The sequence below is a fragment of the Ceratotherium simum genome, chromosome 29, assembly GCF_057802395.1.
Source record: "Ceratotherium simum simum isolate JZ-2026a chromosome 29, ASM5780239v1, whole genome shotgun sequence".
NCBI lineage: Eukaryota > Metazoa > Chordata > Mammalia > Perissodactyla > Rhinocerotidae > Ceratotherium > Ceratotherium simum.
In genome coordinates this window covers 1857555-1873588 of record NC_141928.1, presented here as the reverse complement: position 1 = coordinate 1873588, position 16034 = coordinate 1857555, and the positions used below count along the sequence as shown (strand labels likewise).

The following is a 16034-nucleotide window of genomic DNA, read 5'->3' as shown; positions in this document are numbered from 1 at the left end:
CTGGAGTCAGACGGTTCCTTTGACCCAGTAACTGCTCTTCAGACGTTCAAAGAGGCTTCCTCCTGAGAGAACGTAAACGCCGGCCCTGTCACCAGAGGCTTTTCTGTGTCCTCGAGTCTGTACTGACAGGAGAGAAGAAAGTGGGGGCGGACGAGCTCCCTCCGCTCTCCCGGGACAGACCAGCCCAGGGCCTGGGAGAAGGGCGTGCTGTGGGCTCCTGGCCCTCGCACGGGACAGGCCGGCAGGGCCCGGTGGAGGCCTCCTGGGGAAGTGCCGCTCAGCCGTTCACCGGGCTGGAGTCTGTCCCCCGCCTGCTGCTTCCCCTTCTGCTGACAGGCACCCGGACCCTCTGAGGACAGGAAAGAGGCACTACATCTCCAGCAGGAGACTGGGTTCTGGCCCCTCCTCAGGCTCCCTCACTCTGCAGGCACCCGCTCCGTGTCAGGCACCCGCTGGGCTGGGGAATCGGGCAGTGGACAAGATGTGGGGCCTGTACCTGCTGGGCAGACGGAGGCTGTGAATGTCAGAGTAGGTTAGTGCTGGGGTTGGGTCAGAGAGAGCAGGCTGGCAGTGGCCCACCTGGCTCTTTTATATGGGAGGGTTGGGAAAGCCAACGATTTAGGGACATCTGAGCAGAGACCCAGAGGAAGTGATAGAGCAGCCTTGAAGACACTGAAGGGAGAAGGTACAGGCAGTGGGAACAGCAGGTGCAAAGGCCCTGGGGCAGAAAGATGCCAGCAGTCAGAAGAGCCATGCAGAAACCGGTGTGGCTGGAGCTGCGGAGGGACGAAGGAGGGGGAGTGTTGGGTGAGAGCCAGGTCCTGCCCACTGCAAAGACTTGGGCTTGTGTTCTGAGTGAGAAGTGAGATGGGGGGCACCGAGGATCTGAGCAGGGAAGGGTTATGATCTGACATGTTCAGAAGTGTCTCTGTGCTGCTGTGTAGTGAAAGACCCACCAGGGCAGGGGCAAGAGGGGGAGATGGGGAGACCAGTTACGGGACTGCTGTGGTCACCTGGGGGGAACCAGGAGGCTAGCAGTGGAGGGGTGAGACCTGGGGGATTCCCAACACAGCTTTGAGGCCAAGCTGTCAGGACTGGGGTACAGACCGGACCCGGGGGGAGAAAGGTGACAAGGAGACTCCAAGGGGGTTGGCCTGAGCTGCCGGAAGAATGGGGCTTCCAGAAGGATGAGCTGCCATTTGCTGAGGTGGAGGTGCAGTTCTGGGGCGCGGTTTGGGGCTCTGCTTGGCAACGTCTCGTTTGAGACGGCCGTCAGCCACTCTAGGGGACCGGTCGAGGACGCAGCTGGCTGTGGCTTGGTTTCGAGTGTCTGATGCACCCAATCCTTCCTCGGGATGAGCCTCAGATGGAGGAAGAAGCCTCTTCCCAGAGCTGATGCAGCTGTGGGCCCAGACTTGCCCATTTGCATTCAATCTGGGGGCCCATGCACCCCTGAAATCCCCACACAGAGCCCTGGGGGACCACAGCCTCCGGGTGGCACCCTGAACCATACGGAACCCAGGGAACAACTGTCCACGGAGCAGAGGTTGAGCGCAAGGCTGCAATGGTCCCAGATGACTGGTATGGACGCGTGGACATGGAGCCAGGGAGGAGAAAGGCTCCCCCAGACCCCTCCTCGACGGGAGCCGGGCCCCACCCAGTTCCTTCTCCATCAGGTCTCCAGGGAGCACTCGCCACCTGTAGGACTGCAGCAGCAGCACCCAGTGGGCTACCAAAGGCCTCCGCCATCCAGGGGAGGACAGACAGGTGACTAGGCCAAAGCAGTGGTGACCCTCACCTTGCTCCCAAGTGCACCCCGAGACCCCACCTTGGTGGCTGCTGGATCCGCAGATTTGTCTGTTGAGATTTCCCTCTTCCCTCAGTCTGATGTTCTTTGGATAAAACGGGAAAGAATCAAGCTACTGCCACAAAAGCCCAGGACCAGACGCCAGGCTGGGCTGCCCTGAGCTGAGAAGACCCTCGCTGGCATCTCAGAGGGGCTCGCGTGCTAATCAGATCTCTCAGGAGGGACTGTGGCCCCCGGCCTGCAACCAGCCAGCAGCAGGCTGATTGTCCACAACATCTGAATCGTCGTAACGATCAAATGGGGTGAAGGAGCCGTGCAGGACCCCACTTTGAGTGGGTTGCCCACCCCCTGCCCTGCCTGCTGGGAACCCTGGGTGACTGAGCCCCAAGCTAGCTGCATCTTCTTCCTAAGCTGGGTTTTGGGAGCTCACTCCACAAGCTTCCTGTGACAACTGTTGGATAATGTGCACGGAACACGTAGCGCAGGCCTGGAGTCTGGTGGGTGCTCAGCGTTAGTATTTAGAAACCGCGCACACACACAGAAGCCGCACCAGACCCCAGCGTCCCTGGGGAGCACATTTCTGGTTATCTGTTGTCTTTCAAAAACTTTTCAGTTTTTCCAAATGTCCTTCATTAAAGAAGGAAGAATTTCTTTAATATTTAGAAAATAAAAGTGATGAAAACAATCAGAACTTGCTGCTCTGTGAGCCAGCTCCACAAGGCTGCAGGCTCCCCCAGGAGTGTGCAGAACAGCCTCCGCCCTGGCCCGTCTTCACCCAGTGCTAGTGAGGTGCTCCCACCTCTAAACCCTCCGTGGGGCCCATCCACACAGTGACCCCAGCCCTGGCCACAGGCAGACCTCGGGGCCTAGTGGACAGCTTCTTGAGGCCCGACCCCAGGGCTGGAAACTGCTAGAGACATCTGTCTCTGCTCACATGTGTCCTGTGTAGAAGCCACAGTTTCCCAGGAGCCCAGGAGAGCTTGCATTGCTGAGATCCTAAATGATGCTTAGGAGTCACCAGGAATCCTGGGGCAGCTCAGCTGCCCTGGGTCAAGGCGTGGCCCCCTTCCCCCACGGGGCACCAGAGCCTCTGCTGGTCCCTGTGCTGAGCAGGGGCACTACTGTGTTGGCAATTTACCTGCTTCTCTGGCCTGGCACCTCCTGGGCCAGGACCACGTGCCAAGCCACGCAATGGTGTCTCCAGCCGGTGGAGCCCCCCAGGACATGTCAGCCTGTCCTGTTGGCTTGGAAGTGGCAGTGGGCTGGGCTGAGGGTGCGTGGGACCTGGGACGTGTTTAGGTCTAAGTGGGATTCTGGGGCCGTGCAGAGAGTCCTTGAAGGTCCACCTCCCCCCCCCCCCCAAGAAAGCAGGGCAGGAGTGAGCTGGTGGGGGGACCTTTTCTGTGCAGACCCTCTTGTTGGGGTCAGGGGTCAGGCTGATCAGGTCAAGGACCTAGCTTGAGGCTGAGGACAGGAGTTCTTGGACCAAGCTTCTGATCTTTGTCTTAGGAATGACCTTGGCTAACTGTCCTGCAGGGCTTTAGCCCCAGCCTCTGACTCCTAAGGGGCCCAGAATGTGCTCCAGGAGGGGGTGGCACTCTGTTCTTCAATTAACCCCCTCCTCCCTTGACCCCATGCTCAGGATCAGGGTCCTGGTGCTACCCCCATTTTCCTGCGAGGACCCTCGTGGCAGGGAGGGAGCCAGGCTGCCTCTGGCCTGGGAGGACCACTGCAGCCTGTCCTGATCCCAGGCCCCAGTTTAGGGGGTGACTGACTGGGGCATTTATGGGTCCCTTTGGGAGTGTCGCCAGTTTTATTTCTGCGCACTTATTTTCAAACCGCACCTCTGTCTACAGGAGGGTGGCCTCGGCAAACCGGGAGACGCGCGGGGCGGATGGTGGAGTGACTAACGCGCCAGTGCGCCCGGATCACGCCGGGCCTGAAAGCAGACCCCGGCCGCGTCTACGCAGCTCGCAGTTCCCGGGCCCCGAGCAGGAGGCGCCGGGGCTTCGTGGTTCGCCCAAGGGCGCTCCGGCATCCCGGTTTCCCCTGGCCGGCCAGAGCGTCTCTGGCGGTGGAGGCCGCGCACCCCCGCACCGCCGGCAGCCCCACTGGGCGCCGCATCCCGGAGGCTGTTCGGTGCAAGCGCTGCTGCCGCGGAGAGGGTGCGCCCCACCGCAGGGGCTCCGGGGCTTAGCGGGTCCGCGCGGGGACGGGAGGGCCGGGGAGGGTGCGGGTCGGAGCCCCGGTCGCCAGTGCCCGGCGCAGGGTCGGACGCCGGGAGCTCGGAAGGGCACAGCTGCCGCCCCCTACGCCTCCCTGGGTTCCCCCCCGCCCGCTCCGCCCCGCCCCGCCTCCCCCGCCCCCGGGGCGCCCACCTGGCGGCGAGTGCGCGCGCGCGCGGCCGGCGCGCTGTCCCTTTAACCGGCCCGCGGCGCCTCCCCGCGCCCCGCCCCCCGGCCGCCCGGTGCTGGGCGAGGCCGGAGAAAGTCCATGTGAGCCGAGCGGGGCCGCCGAGCACTTCCTGCCGCCGCGGCGCCGCTGCCGCAGGCCGGACCGGGCCGGGCGCCCGCAGGTACGCCAACTTCGCGCCGCGGCCGGGCCGCCGCCGCACTTCCCGCGAACTCCGCGCGCCCTGCCCCGCGCCGCGCCCGCCTGCCGCAGTGCCCGCCGCGCCCGCAGCCCAAGTTCGCGCCGCGCCCGGCCGGGCGGAGGGGCCGGCGGGCCCGGGCCCGGGGAGGCGCCCCGAGCCGACCCGACGCGAGCCGGCCGCACCTGCCCCACCCGGCGGGGCCGGGCAGCGCGCTCCGCCGACCCCGGCCCTGGGCGTCTCCCTCCCCCGGGCTTCTCGGGACGCTCGGCCTCCCCCGACCGGCCGCACCGAGCCCGGCCCTGCGGGTGGGGAAGTCCGCGCGTGTTCGGCCGCGGGCCAGGGCCGAGGGGACACACCCCTCCCTCCCGGGCCGGGGTCCGAGGCCGGCCGCGCGGCTGCGCATCTGCCGGGCCCTGCGCCTCTCCCTCCCGGCCCCGGTGGGCCCCCTTCGGGGGCGCCACTGCCCCCCGTTCCTCCTTCGTGTAAGGTCAGATCTGGGAGAACCGGGGGCGACTGCCCTGGGAGGGGGCGCCCACCTGTCGTCCGCTGCTGTGTTCCTGCGGAGCGGAGGTCTCGGGGCCCAAGCCCCTTCTCCAGGAAGCTCAGAGGTGAGCTCCGAGCCTGCTGCGCACCCCCTGTGGCCAAGGCGGGGACCTAACCTCTTACCACTCTGGGATGGTGTGGGGGGGGGGTCATGAGGTCAGAGGTCACCTCTAGATCCCCTCTTCCCGACTCCTCAGAAGTTCGGTCTTGGGACTGGTGACTGCAAGCTCTCTTCTGGTGCCCTTTAAACCTGTGGATTTGCCGTCGGTCCAACCCCTGGCGCTGGCCTCAGAGGCTGTTCCTCTGCCCCCATCCTCCTCCTCTTCTTCCTCCTCTTCAGGGTCTGGGGACCAAGATGTTTTGCCCACATGGGCACTTGGGCTCCTTCTTTCTAGCAGTATTTCTTGGGACCTGTTGGGCACCCAGCTGTGTGTCCCCTGGCTGCACGTTCTAGCCGAGCCCTCCTGTGTGCCCTAGGGGGCTGGGCCTGGGGAGGCAGGAGGCAGCCATCCTTCTGGTCTTTCTGAGCATCCTGGGTGCTCACTGTTGTGCCCCCCAGCAGGCCCCCCCCTGCTTCCTCTGCATCTGGTCTGGGTTTCCCTTCAGGTCTCCCCTTACCCCTCCCCCCTTGCCTCCCCGCCCCTCCCTCCCTCGGGTTTGCCCAGATGATGGCAGTAGGACTGCCCGGTGGTTCTCAGCGCAGGTGGTTCTCAGCACCCTGTGCCGGATGTTATTTAAGCCTCACGAGGCCTCCAGAAGAGGGAGCTTCGATTATTGGTTCCATTTCACAGATGAGGCTTGGCAGGAAGGAGTTAGGTGAAGGGTCAGGCCGCCGGCACTGCCCTCTGCCTTTTCCCCTGGCCCTCTGTGCGGCCCGTCCCTCCCAGGGGGCCTGCGGGCAAGACCCAAGGTAGTTGGCCTCCCGCTCTTCCGTGAGCTATCTAGAAGGAGCAGAGAAGTAGAACAAGATATCACTTGTCACTTCTTAGCAGCCAGGGATCTGTTCTCAGTGGTCACACCCAGGGTGGGGACGGTGCTGGGCGAGATGTCTGATACCATGCTGATTCTGTGAGCTGGCTTGGTGCATCCTCTACTCCAGAGCCGTTTAGTCCCCCCGAAGAACGTTTGGAGAGGTGACAGTGCTCGTGCCGTAACTAAACATGGGGGCTCCAGGCCCCGCTAGGCTGCACGGGAATGTCTCCAGGTTCTTTATGGCAGACGTGCTGGAGGGTGTGCCGGCACGCCTGGAGGGACCCTCTGTGGGAGGTGGGCTCGTTGGAAAACAGGAACTTCTCCCTGTTTTCCAACTAACATGAGCATGCATTATTCATGTAAGGGGGCAATGACGATGGCAAGTGTGGCCTGGGTTTCTCTTGCACCTCTCCCTCTAGGGTCCTGTGCCTGGCTTGCGTCATGGGCTGGGCAGGTACCCCTTGTGGAAAGGAAGGTAAGAACTGTGGCGTTGACCTTTTCAAGAGTGTTCCCAGGGTGCCGCCTGCACCCCTTCCTCTGAGGTCTGTGCTCCCAGGAATCAGGGCTGGGGACGGGCTGCACAGGACACGGCCTCCCGTCACGGTCCTCGGCACCTGCCATCAAGCATGTCAGAGCCTCAGCCACCCAAGGCCTCATTCCCTCCACCGCAGCTCAGCAAGTGCTGTCCGGCCCTCCTCTGCGGTCCGCGCCCATCTGCCCGTTCCAGCTCACCCTGTCCTCTTGCCTGGGCTCCTCCCTGGGGTCTCTTGTCCTGTTGGGCTGTGGGGGTGGGCTGAGCTGCCCTGGCTGGGGGCAGTGTGCTGAATGTCTGCTGAACCTTAGCCCGGGCCCCTCACCCCTGAACTCTCCAGCGTGTTTCTCCCGAGAACCAGGGCCTTCTAGAGACCCCAGGGTGGTGGACACACTGGGAAGTTTGACCACGGCTGGGTTCTTGGGACAGGACAAGCTGCCTTCCAATTCCGGGTAGTGTTAGCTGGCCTGGGCCTGGCTCATTCCCATGGCCAGTGTCTCCAAGGGGTCCCTGGGCTGAGGACCCTGGGGCTGGCCTTCCAGGCTGATGTTTTGAAGGGGAGCGAATCCCTGTGGTGTGGTGCCCTTCGAGGGTTTTTCCCAAGGCAGGGACAGGGGCCACCAGCCCCTGGCTGGACCTCAAGCTGCTCCTGGTGGGGGTGGCCGCTGCACAGAGCTGGCCCCACTTTGGGAGCTTGTCAAGTCTGGCTGGGTCTGGAGTCTGACTAGGGGCTAGTGAGAGGTGTCAGGGCCTGTTCAGGGCTGGCTCACTTGGGCCTCTCACCGGCCCCAGCCGGGCCCACCTGACTGCGGGGTCCGCAGAGAGCACAGCCCAGCCCTCTGTTGTGGTCCCGTCCCTCCCCCACCCCGACGCCCCATCTCTGAGCACTCAGCCTGTCTGGCTTTTCTGGCATCCCCTTGGTCCTCCCGGAGGTGAGCAGTCTGGCCTCAGGTGCTTGCAGGTGGGGCTGGAACTTAGGGTTACAGCTAGAGTCTCTACTCCTGTCTGCACCCCAATTCGGAGATGTGTGCGGCCCCCACACTGTGACCCCTGGGCGAGGCCTGTGTGGCCTCCTCTGCCGCCGCCCCCCCCCCCAGGTTTACTTTCCCTTTCTGTGTGTCCAGAGCCACGGCGGGTGTAACTGGAGTATACCCCCCGCCCCCGCGGGATCTGGGCTCCGGGGGTCCAGCTGCTGGCTGGGGAAAGCATTCCGCTTAAGCTCCCGTCTGCCCTCGCCTCCCGAGCCCTCCTGAGCCAGGCAGGGATCCTGGCGACCTCTGTTTCTCTTTTAGCAAATCCCTGCTCTCACCAGGCCTGGCTCTCGATGAGATCATTTGCAAAATATGCTTCCCGGCTGGCCGGAGCTCCCTCATTGTGTCACCTGCAGCTGCTCGCTGGCTGGGAGCTGGGCTTCCTCTGCCGTGGCCTCTGGCCTTTGTCGTTTAAAGTTCAGGTTTTGGAGGCGGGCGCCCTGTGGGTGAGGGTCTCAGCAGGCCTCCGGCGGGTGGACATGGAGGGGTGTGGAGTGATGGTCCTAGACGTTTGGGACGTGAACGTTGGAGCAGGGCTGCCTGCAGCTGATGGGCTCCCTGGGGGCCGCCTTTGTGGTTGGCATCCTCAGAGTGGGGGCAGCCCCCGTGAGGACAAGGATGGCTGGGGTGTCACCCCTGCCCGGGCCTGCGAGTGTGTCTGAGCAGGAGAAGGAACGGAGAGGGAATCCGACTGTGGCCCTGGGCTCTCTGGCCCTGCCCCACCCCTGGCTTCTGCTGGCTGGACCTGGGTCCAGGCAGGGAGGCAGTTTGGAGCAGGAGCTCCAGGGCCCCCCCCCCCCCGGGTCACATCCAGCCCAAGGCTGTGTGACCTTGGATGGGAAACTCACCCTCTCTGAGCCCCACCCTGGCCTGTGTGTTGCAGTGCTACATAGTAGCTTCCTTATTAGGTGCTGCCAGGCTGATGGTGAGCAGGCCGGGCCTGGGGCCTCCATGCTGGCTGGGCTGGGCCTGGGGGGCCTTTTGAGACGCCCTCTCCCTGGGAGTGGGCTGTAGCCAATGAGGGGCGCACGCCCCTTGAAGGGGAGGCTGTTTCTCGCTCTCTGTGGACGATGGAGGCATGCTTTTCTCCGAGGCGAGGTTGTTTTTGGTCCCACGGGGAGGAGAGGCTGGCTCTGGGTCTCTCTGAAGGAATCTTGCCCCTCCCCCTCAGCCCTGGGCCCTGGCATCCAGGAGGGCACATGGCCATGGATGGGCTGGGAGCTCCTGGGCCCGCCCAGCGCCTGCCGTGAGCCTGGGAAGCAGGGCCGGGGGCGGGGACGGCAGGGGCCTGAAAGTGCCCATATATAGTCACTGGGGTGAGCAGTGAGCCCAGCTGCGGGGCTGCATCCCAGGCCCAGGGCTGGCTGGCCCCCAGGCTCAGCACCAGGTCCCTGAGGGTGGCCTGGACCTGGGGGGGTGGTGCTCAGGGCATCCGGCTTTGGGGCAAAGCATCAGATACAGCAACAGGCACAGGCTTGGTGCTCTACAGGTGTTTGTTGATTGAAAATAAAAATCTCCTGGGCCCTTGGTAGTCAGGGCCAAGTGTATTTCCTGAGACACCATCTTTGAAAGTTCGAGGCAGTAATATGTGGCTGCCCCGTCGGCCGGAGCCACCAGTGTCCCTCCCTCCTTCCCTTGTGGACAGTGGGGGCGGGCTGTCTGTCTGCAGCCCCAGCCCTCCACAAAATGCCACTCTAATTAAGGTGACACTCCTAGATGTCCCCTCCCCACCCCGACAGTACCAGAGCCTGATGGCTGGTGTTTTCTAGAAGAGTGCCTCCCTCCCTCCATCTCCTGGACGCTGCCTGGAGTAGGGCCAGTGGGGAGGGGGCGGGGCCTGCCTGGTGCTCCTGGGGTGGTCTTTGGAGGAAGGCCGCTCCCCTGTCCCTCGGGGTCAGGAGCAGAGGAAGTTGTCCTGGGTCTTTCCCCGCTTTGGGGTCTCCCTGGGGCGTCCCCTGTGGCTGCAGTTCTCCACCCCAGTGTGTGCCCTGCCGGCTCCCTTCCTCGGGCTCCCTGTCTCTGCCGAGAAGGGGGAAGTAACAGCCTTTGCTGCATTCCCAACTTCTGTGCTGTTAAAAAATCACAATGTTAACATAGTTTTGCTCATTTAATTTAGTTTCCATTGCACTGCTAAGCGCCTTTGTTAAATTTTGTATATTGATACTTTTTGTTGTTGTCAGCAGTTTTTTTTTCCTTCCTTTTTTTTTTTGGATATAAAGCCATTAGGGTGAGAGAAGATTAAAAAGATACATTACAATTAAAATGTTAATGAAATCTGCATCATACAACTTTTGAAACCCTTTAGGCATTAATCTTGCCTGTGTCATGTCCATTAACTCTGGCTATTCTTATTCCACACTGACCCCTGCTGAGAGATTTGTGCTAAATTGGATTTTTTTTTTAATAAAAAAGAAAAAAAAAGGCTTTTAAGAAAATAGAGGTTGATGGTGGCCCTGGCTCCTAAATGGAGAGAAAGGAGAGGGGAGAAGGGGGTCCGTGGCCTCCTCTGTCGGAGCCCCCCTCTGAGCTCTCAGCCTTGCTCCTCCCCGCTTCCCTGTGGGGGCCCATCCACTGGGGCCCTGCCCTCCCTGTCTCCCCGGGGGACACCGAGAGTGGGTGGTGCTGGGTGCCCGAGTCTGTGTAAGCCCCACCGCCGTGGGCACCGGGACCCGGTCACCTGCGACGGCACAGCCTCCCGAGCTGTCGGGTGTGCGTGGGGCCCGCAGTCGGGGTGGATGTGCGAGAGTCGAGGCTGAGCTCACCTTCCTGGGGAGAGGGCGCCGACCCCAGGCGCTCGCTGGGTGAGGGGGAGACAGGAGCGCCCCAGGCCCGGCCTGCGTGCAGCATGGAAGTTCCCGTGGCTCCAAAGACTAAAGAGCTTTGAGTTCTCTGGATTCTGAGTCCCCCACATGTTGCATGGAAGTTGGGCCTCGTGGGCGCTGGGGTCTCCAGCATGAGGCTGGTGTGGGAAGGGGGAGCCCCTCCTACCTACTCCCAGGGCAGTCGGGACTCCTGGCAAGAGTGGGCAGTGGGTGCCCGTGAACTTCTCTGCAGGGACTTGCCCTTGACTGTGGCCGGAGCCAGTGGTGGTTCAGACCTGCGTGGCGCCCCTGTTTGGAAGGGTCCCCTGGCCTGGGAGAGGCTCGGGTTGGGGGGGTCCTGGAGTGGCCTGTGGCCTCTGGGTCTGGCTGGCCGGGCCGTCTTCAGTGGGCCCAGTGCTGTAACCACAACCGTCGCGCTGCGAAGCAGGTCAGGTGGTTGGCAGTGGGGCTGCGGCAGACAGATTTCGTGTCTGTGTGTTTTTGCAACACCTTTCTATAAAGGGAAACATAATTTAAAATATGATTACTTAGTGTTGTAACAGCCGCCTCAGCGCTCCGCGCTATGCCGAGATCATTATCAGAGGCTGATATTAACTTGCAAAGAATATTATGCAAATTGCCCGCTGGCTTCGCTGGGAAACCTTCTCCCGGGATGCGCGTGGGGCATGGGGCGGGTCCCTTGGGGGGCGACACCTCTGTGTCCTGGACCCACCAGCATCGGTCCCTGGGCTACATCTCAGGACACTGGGCTGAGTCTGTCCTCTTCCTCCACACTGGGCCCTTGCCCCTTGTCTGTGGCAGGGGGTCTCTGGAGGGACATGGGGAGCAGAGGGACAGGACGGACCCAGTGCAGGCTTCGGAGCAGGATGAGAGCTGGACACTCGCATCCTCCGAGCCTGCCACCGGGCTCCATGGTGTTTGTTGAGTGAGCATTGCCTCCATGAGGAGGCCTGGCAGGGCACGTGGACCTTATCTGAGGCCACTGTGATCATGGCAGTTAACCTGGTGGTTATGGCCAATTGTGACAGCCTCTGGCGGTAACTGGACCTGGGGATTTACGAGCCCCGAGCCCTTGTCAGTCCCTGAGGAAGGGACTGAGGTTGCAGATTGCCCCATTCCTGGTACAGCAGGCGATCCTATTGACTGACTTAACATTGTGGCTTTGCTGCTTCCAGGGGCTCCGGGCAGCCCCTGAGAGGGAAAGCGGTGGGCCGTGGTTGGATCTGATGTTGTGGCTGGACTGCCCGCTCCCACCCATGCCCTTGGGGAGAGAGACTGAGTGGACTCTGAAGATGGCTCCCTCTGATGGCTCACTACCAAGGGTAGTGAGTCCCCCCACCCCTGCAGCCCCCCAGCTGGTCCTGATGGGGGGGGGGTGCTGTAGTCTTCTGGCTTTAAGATTCTTTCCAAATGCTCTCTCTGTCCCGCAGTAACAAGGAAGATGGACAGAGCAAGTTTGGGGTAAAGATCCCTGATCCCACATAGCAAGAGGACCCATTTGTGGGTTCTCAGAAATAGCATCCACCTGGCAACCGTAGAAGCCTAGTGTAGCGGCCCAGTGCCGGCCGTCATCTGTCCTCCATGTGACCACCTGTACTTCCCGTGAAGGTCGTTGTAAATGGGCAAGGTCATGGAGCAGGGCACCTGGCTCTGTGTCTCTCAGGGCAGCTCGGGCAGGAGGAGGCAGGGCTCTGGGGGCAGCTGGGACTGGACGGGGCCTTCACAGTTACCGGGACCCCTGTGGGGGCGTCTAGGGCCGTCCTCAGCCACGCGGCCACTGCCTGCAGAGCCAGAGTTTGGAGCAAACGTCGCTGTGGGCCTTGAACCCCGTTCCTCACTGTGCTGCTGTGGGACCCTGGGCCTCAGTCTCCCCGCATGTGAAGTGGAGGAAGCAGATGGTGAACGTTAAAGGAGAAGCGGAAGTGGGGGCGCATCCCACTTTCTCGTTGACGGGGCGGCCCCAGAAAGCCGCCTCGCACACTCCGTGCCTGGGAGGGGTCCCGTCAGCCTTGCCCGCCACGAGCTGGTGCTCCTGCTCCTTTTCCCGCCAGGCTCATCCCTCCCATTGCCGCCTCCCCCCGTTGTGTGAACGCTGCTCTGGGGGTTCCTGTGGGGTCTGTAGCTCCAGGAGGGCGGGGGTGTCCGCCTGCCGTGGAGATGACAGGCGGGGGAAGGACATGAGTGCCCTGGAGCCTGTCGAGGGGAGAAGCTGGGGGGAGGTGTCAGTGTCCTGGGGCTGAGGAACAGATGACTATAGAGCTGGTGGCTGAAAACAACAGAAGTGTGCTCCCTCAGCGGTTCTGGAGGCCAGAGGCCCAGAAGCAAGTTGTGGTCGGGGTGAGCCCTTCTGGAGGCTCCGGGAGGGAGTCCTGCTGTTCCAGCTTCTGGTGGTGCCCGCAGTCCCTGGCGTTCTTTGGCTGGTAGACGCTCGCTCCCGTCTCTGCCTCTGTTGTCACAGGGCCGTCTTCCCTCTGTGTGTCTGTTTCCAGATTTCCCTCCTCTTCTCAGGACACCAGTCATCGGACATACGGCCCACCCTGAATCCAGTCTGACCTCATCTCAGATCCTTAGCCAGTTACATTTGCCAAGACCTATTTCCAAATAAGATCACATTCAGAGTTCCAGGTGGACTTGAATTTTGGGGGACACTATCTGACCTGCTGCGGCGGGGGAAGGCACAGAAACTCTTTAGTGCCTGGCAGGGGGCTGTCTCGAAAGTGAAGGTGGGCCTCGCTGAGACAGGCCATCTGGCTCAGCCCTGTGCTTGCCCAGAGGGGTGTGAAGGGCCGGCGGAGTTGGGAAGTCTGGAAGGCTAGGGGGAGCTTTGTTTTCAGGAGCAAAGCTGGGGTCGAGGGTGGGAAACGGGGCCACTGACGAGGAGATTTTCCTGAGACAGTGTCTGCAGTTACGTAAGTTTTGGGACAGGAGGTAGAATTTGTGTTAATCGTAACCCAGTTTAGTCAACGCCTCCGTGTCATGCGACGGGGCCTGGAAGGCGTGTTGCTCGCAGTGGAGTCCTTAGGGCTGGGCTGTGCCCCACACTGTAGCACAGGCTCAGGCCACCAAGGCCTCTGGTTCCTTCCTTCCTTGTGTCTCTTCCATCTCCCAAGAGGAAAAGTAAGATCGTGAGATACAGGGGAGATAACGAAGACACCAAGGCAAAGAGAAAATGAGAGGAGAAGAGATATAGCGGGAGGAGGTGGGTCCCCAGGACAGGTCTTGGTGGGCCACAATGTCCAGGCAGTATGTGGGGGGAGCCGAGGGGCTGTACCATCCTTGGGGTCCAGACAAGCCCGGGCCTTGGGGGGCCCCCCATCCCAGCCCTGGGACCATGAAGCAAGCGGCTGTCGGGGCTCGAGCATGGGTGTGTCAGCGGGGGGCCGGCTCTGTTGGGTCGTGACGTGGCCCTTGGCGCCTCTCCTGGTGGTGGAGCGGGGTCCCCCAGGTTTTCCCCACTCCTCTTCCTGCCCAGCTCTCCAAGCTGAGCAGACCAGGCTTGGGCACTGGTACAGATGACTGCCCGGCTGGGCCAGGCTGGACGACAGAAGGGAGGGCTCCCGAGGTCGTGGGGGGCAGCCCTATGGTCTTGCTCTGAGCCTCTTGTCAGATTCCTAATAACCCAGGAAAATGGGAAGTCCCCCCACCAAGCATCCTGGGGAGTCGGACCCCAGCTCTGCCTGGGAGGCCTCTGGGGTGTTTGGGATGCTCCTCCGTGCCCCCTCCCCAGGGCCCAGTGTGGGGCTGCTCTCTCGGGAAGGTGGACGGTGTGCTTTTGCTGCTCAAGTTCAGAAGGCCTGGGGAGGGTCCCAGCCACATTCAGAGACTCATGTTGAAGGTTTTTAGAGTGTCTGGCCAGGGCTTGAGATGGACCCCAGGGGGCACGGGGTTCCCCAGGATCCGACACCCCCCTCTGGGGGTGGGGGCACGGTGACGTGGTTTTCCCCAGCCCGAGGTCCTAGAGGCAGCCTCCTGGGGTCCCGGGGCCTACTTGTCACAGGCAACGTGCCCAGCAGCAGGTGGGGTTGAGGAGCCCCCTCCCCCACTGCACGGCACTGGCAGCTGGGGACCTGGGTTCTGATGTTTAAGGAAAAGGTAAAAGATGAAAATATTAAACTCACAGAGAAACTGCACGTCCCAAACGAAGAGCTTTTTCCTGAACCTTCTGAGAGTGAGTTACCCGTGCAGACTTCAGCCTGTCTCCCTGCGACAAGGTCTGCCTGCTGCCCACCCCCGCCCCAGCCCCAGCAGTCACCGTGATGGCCCTGCTAACCTCGGAGTGCCCCGGCCAGGTCTCACCCCCAGGACGTCCTTTACAGCTGGAGGGTTGGAGTGGAGTCCACGTCCTAGGCGCTTGCCGAGTCTGTTAATTAAAAAAAATTCTAGTTACTTATACATAAAATTTACCATCTTAACCAATTTCAAGTGCACAGTTCAGTGGCATCAAGCACATTCTCATTGTTGTACAACCATCACCACCAGCATCTCCAGGACTCTCATCTTCCCAAACTGAAACTCTGTCCCCGTTAAACACTCACCCCCATCCTCTCTCCCAGCCCCCGGCACCACCATCCTATTTTCTTTCTCTATGGGTTTGACTCCTCTAGGGCCCTCGTATGAGTGGAGTCCTACAGGATTGTCCTTCTGTGTCGGGCTTATTTCACTGAACATAATGTCCTCCAGGTTCATCCATGCTGTAGCACATGTCAGGACTTCCTTCCTTTTCAAGGCTGCATGATATTCCATTGTGTGGATAGACTGCATCTTGTTTATTCACTTATCCACTGGTGGACACTTGGGTTGTGTCCACTTTTTGGCTCTTGTGAATAGTGCCACTGTGAACGTGGTTGCTCATACCTGCTTGAGTCTCATCGTGTCTCTTAGGCCTCTTCAGTCTGGAACATTCTATGGTCTTTCCTTGGCGCTCGTGACGTTGACTCTGGAGTCTGGGCCAGTTTTGCAGAAGGCCCCCGGTCTGGGTTTGTCTGAGGCCAGCTTGTGATACACGGCAGTGTGTCTTGGGCAGCGACTGTCTTGTCGGCTGGAGGTGGCACCTGTCAGATTTTGCGTCTAGTCCTTTGGAGAAGTTCCTGTCTGATGCGTGTGTTTCTAGCTCCCCCCACTCCACCCCAGCAGCCGGGCCTGTGGGCAGGGCAAGGGGTGTGCGTGGGGCTGGGGCAGGATACAGGAGGGGTCGGGGTGGGTGGTGGGCTGCACAGGACCTTGTGTGTGTGGAAGGATTTGGGTCTCGGGCCAGGAGCAGGGAAGCTGTTGCGTGACGAGGGACCTGAACCAGTGATATCGGGGTCACATCAGAACGAACTGCCCCCAGAAAGGGGGGGGTCTTGTCCTGGCCGTAAGCCACCATGTCCCTCTGGTGTCCCGTGTCGAGAAGCTCTGAGCCGGGCACTGGGCTGGTGCTGTCACTGCCCCAGCCCTGGCCCCTGGCCCGCTCTCCTCTGGGCTCTGAGGCTCTGTGCAGAGGATGAAATAGGTGAGGAGTGTGCCCAAGTCTGGTGTCCCCTTCCTGCCAATGATGAGCGAGAAGAGAGGCGGGGTCGGGAAGAAGTGGCTTCCTTAGCCCATTTATTGCGTCCCCTCCATCCCCCCTGACCCGGAGCTGCACCAGGGCATCCGGGTTCTTGGCAGATGTTGTCTGAGTCTGAGCAGATCTGTCCAAAACCAGCAGGTCCCCCATCCTTCAGAGCAGGGGTTGAGGTCAGTGTTGGTGGGGTAG

The 16034-nt window shown here is 61.5% G+C and overlaps 1 protein-coding gene across 2 annotated transcripts in view; it reads left to right on the top strand.

The window, feature by feature from the left end:
• The first annotated feature begins 4261 nt into the window (after positions 1–4261).
• The window catches only part of NACC2 (NACC family member 2), a 76700-nt gene continuing 64927 nt past the window's right edge, over positions 4262–16034 (top strand). The window contains exon 1 of one of the 2 annotated variants that reach the window (XM_087418777.1): positions 4262–4382. The gene's annotated coding sequence lies outside the window, so the exon portion shown is untranslated. Of the gene's footprint in view, positions 4383–4779; positions 5009–16034 lie in introns of those variants that run through there. The other variant, XM_087418778.1, reaches the window with a different exon arrangement.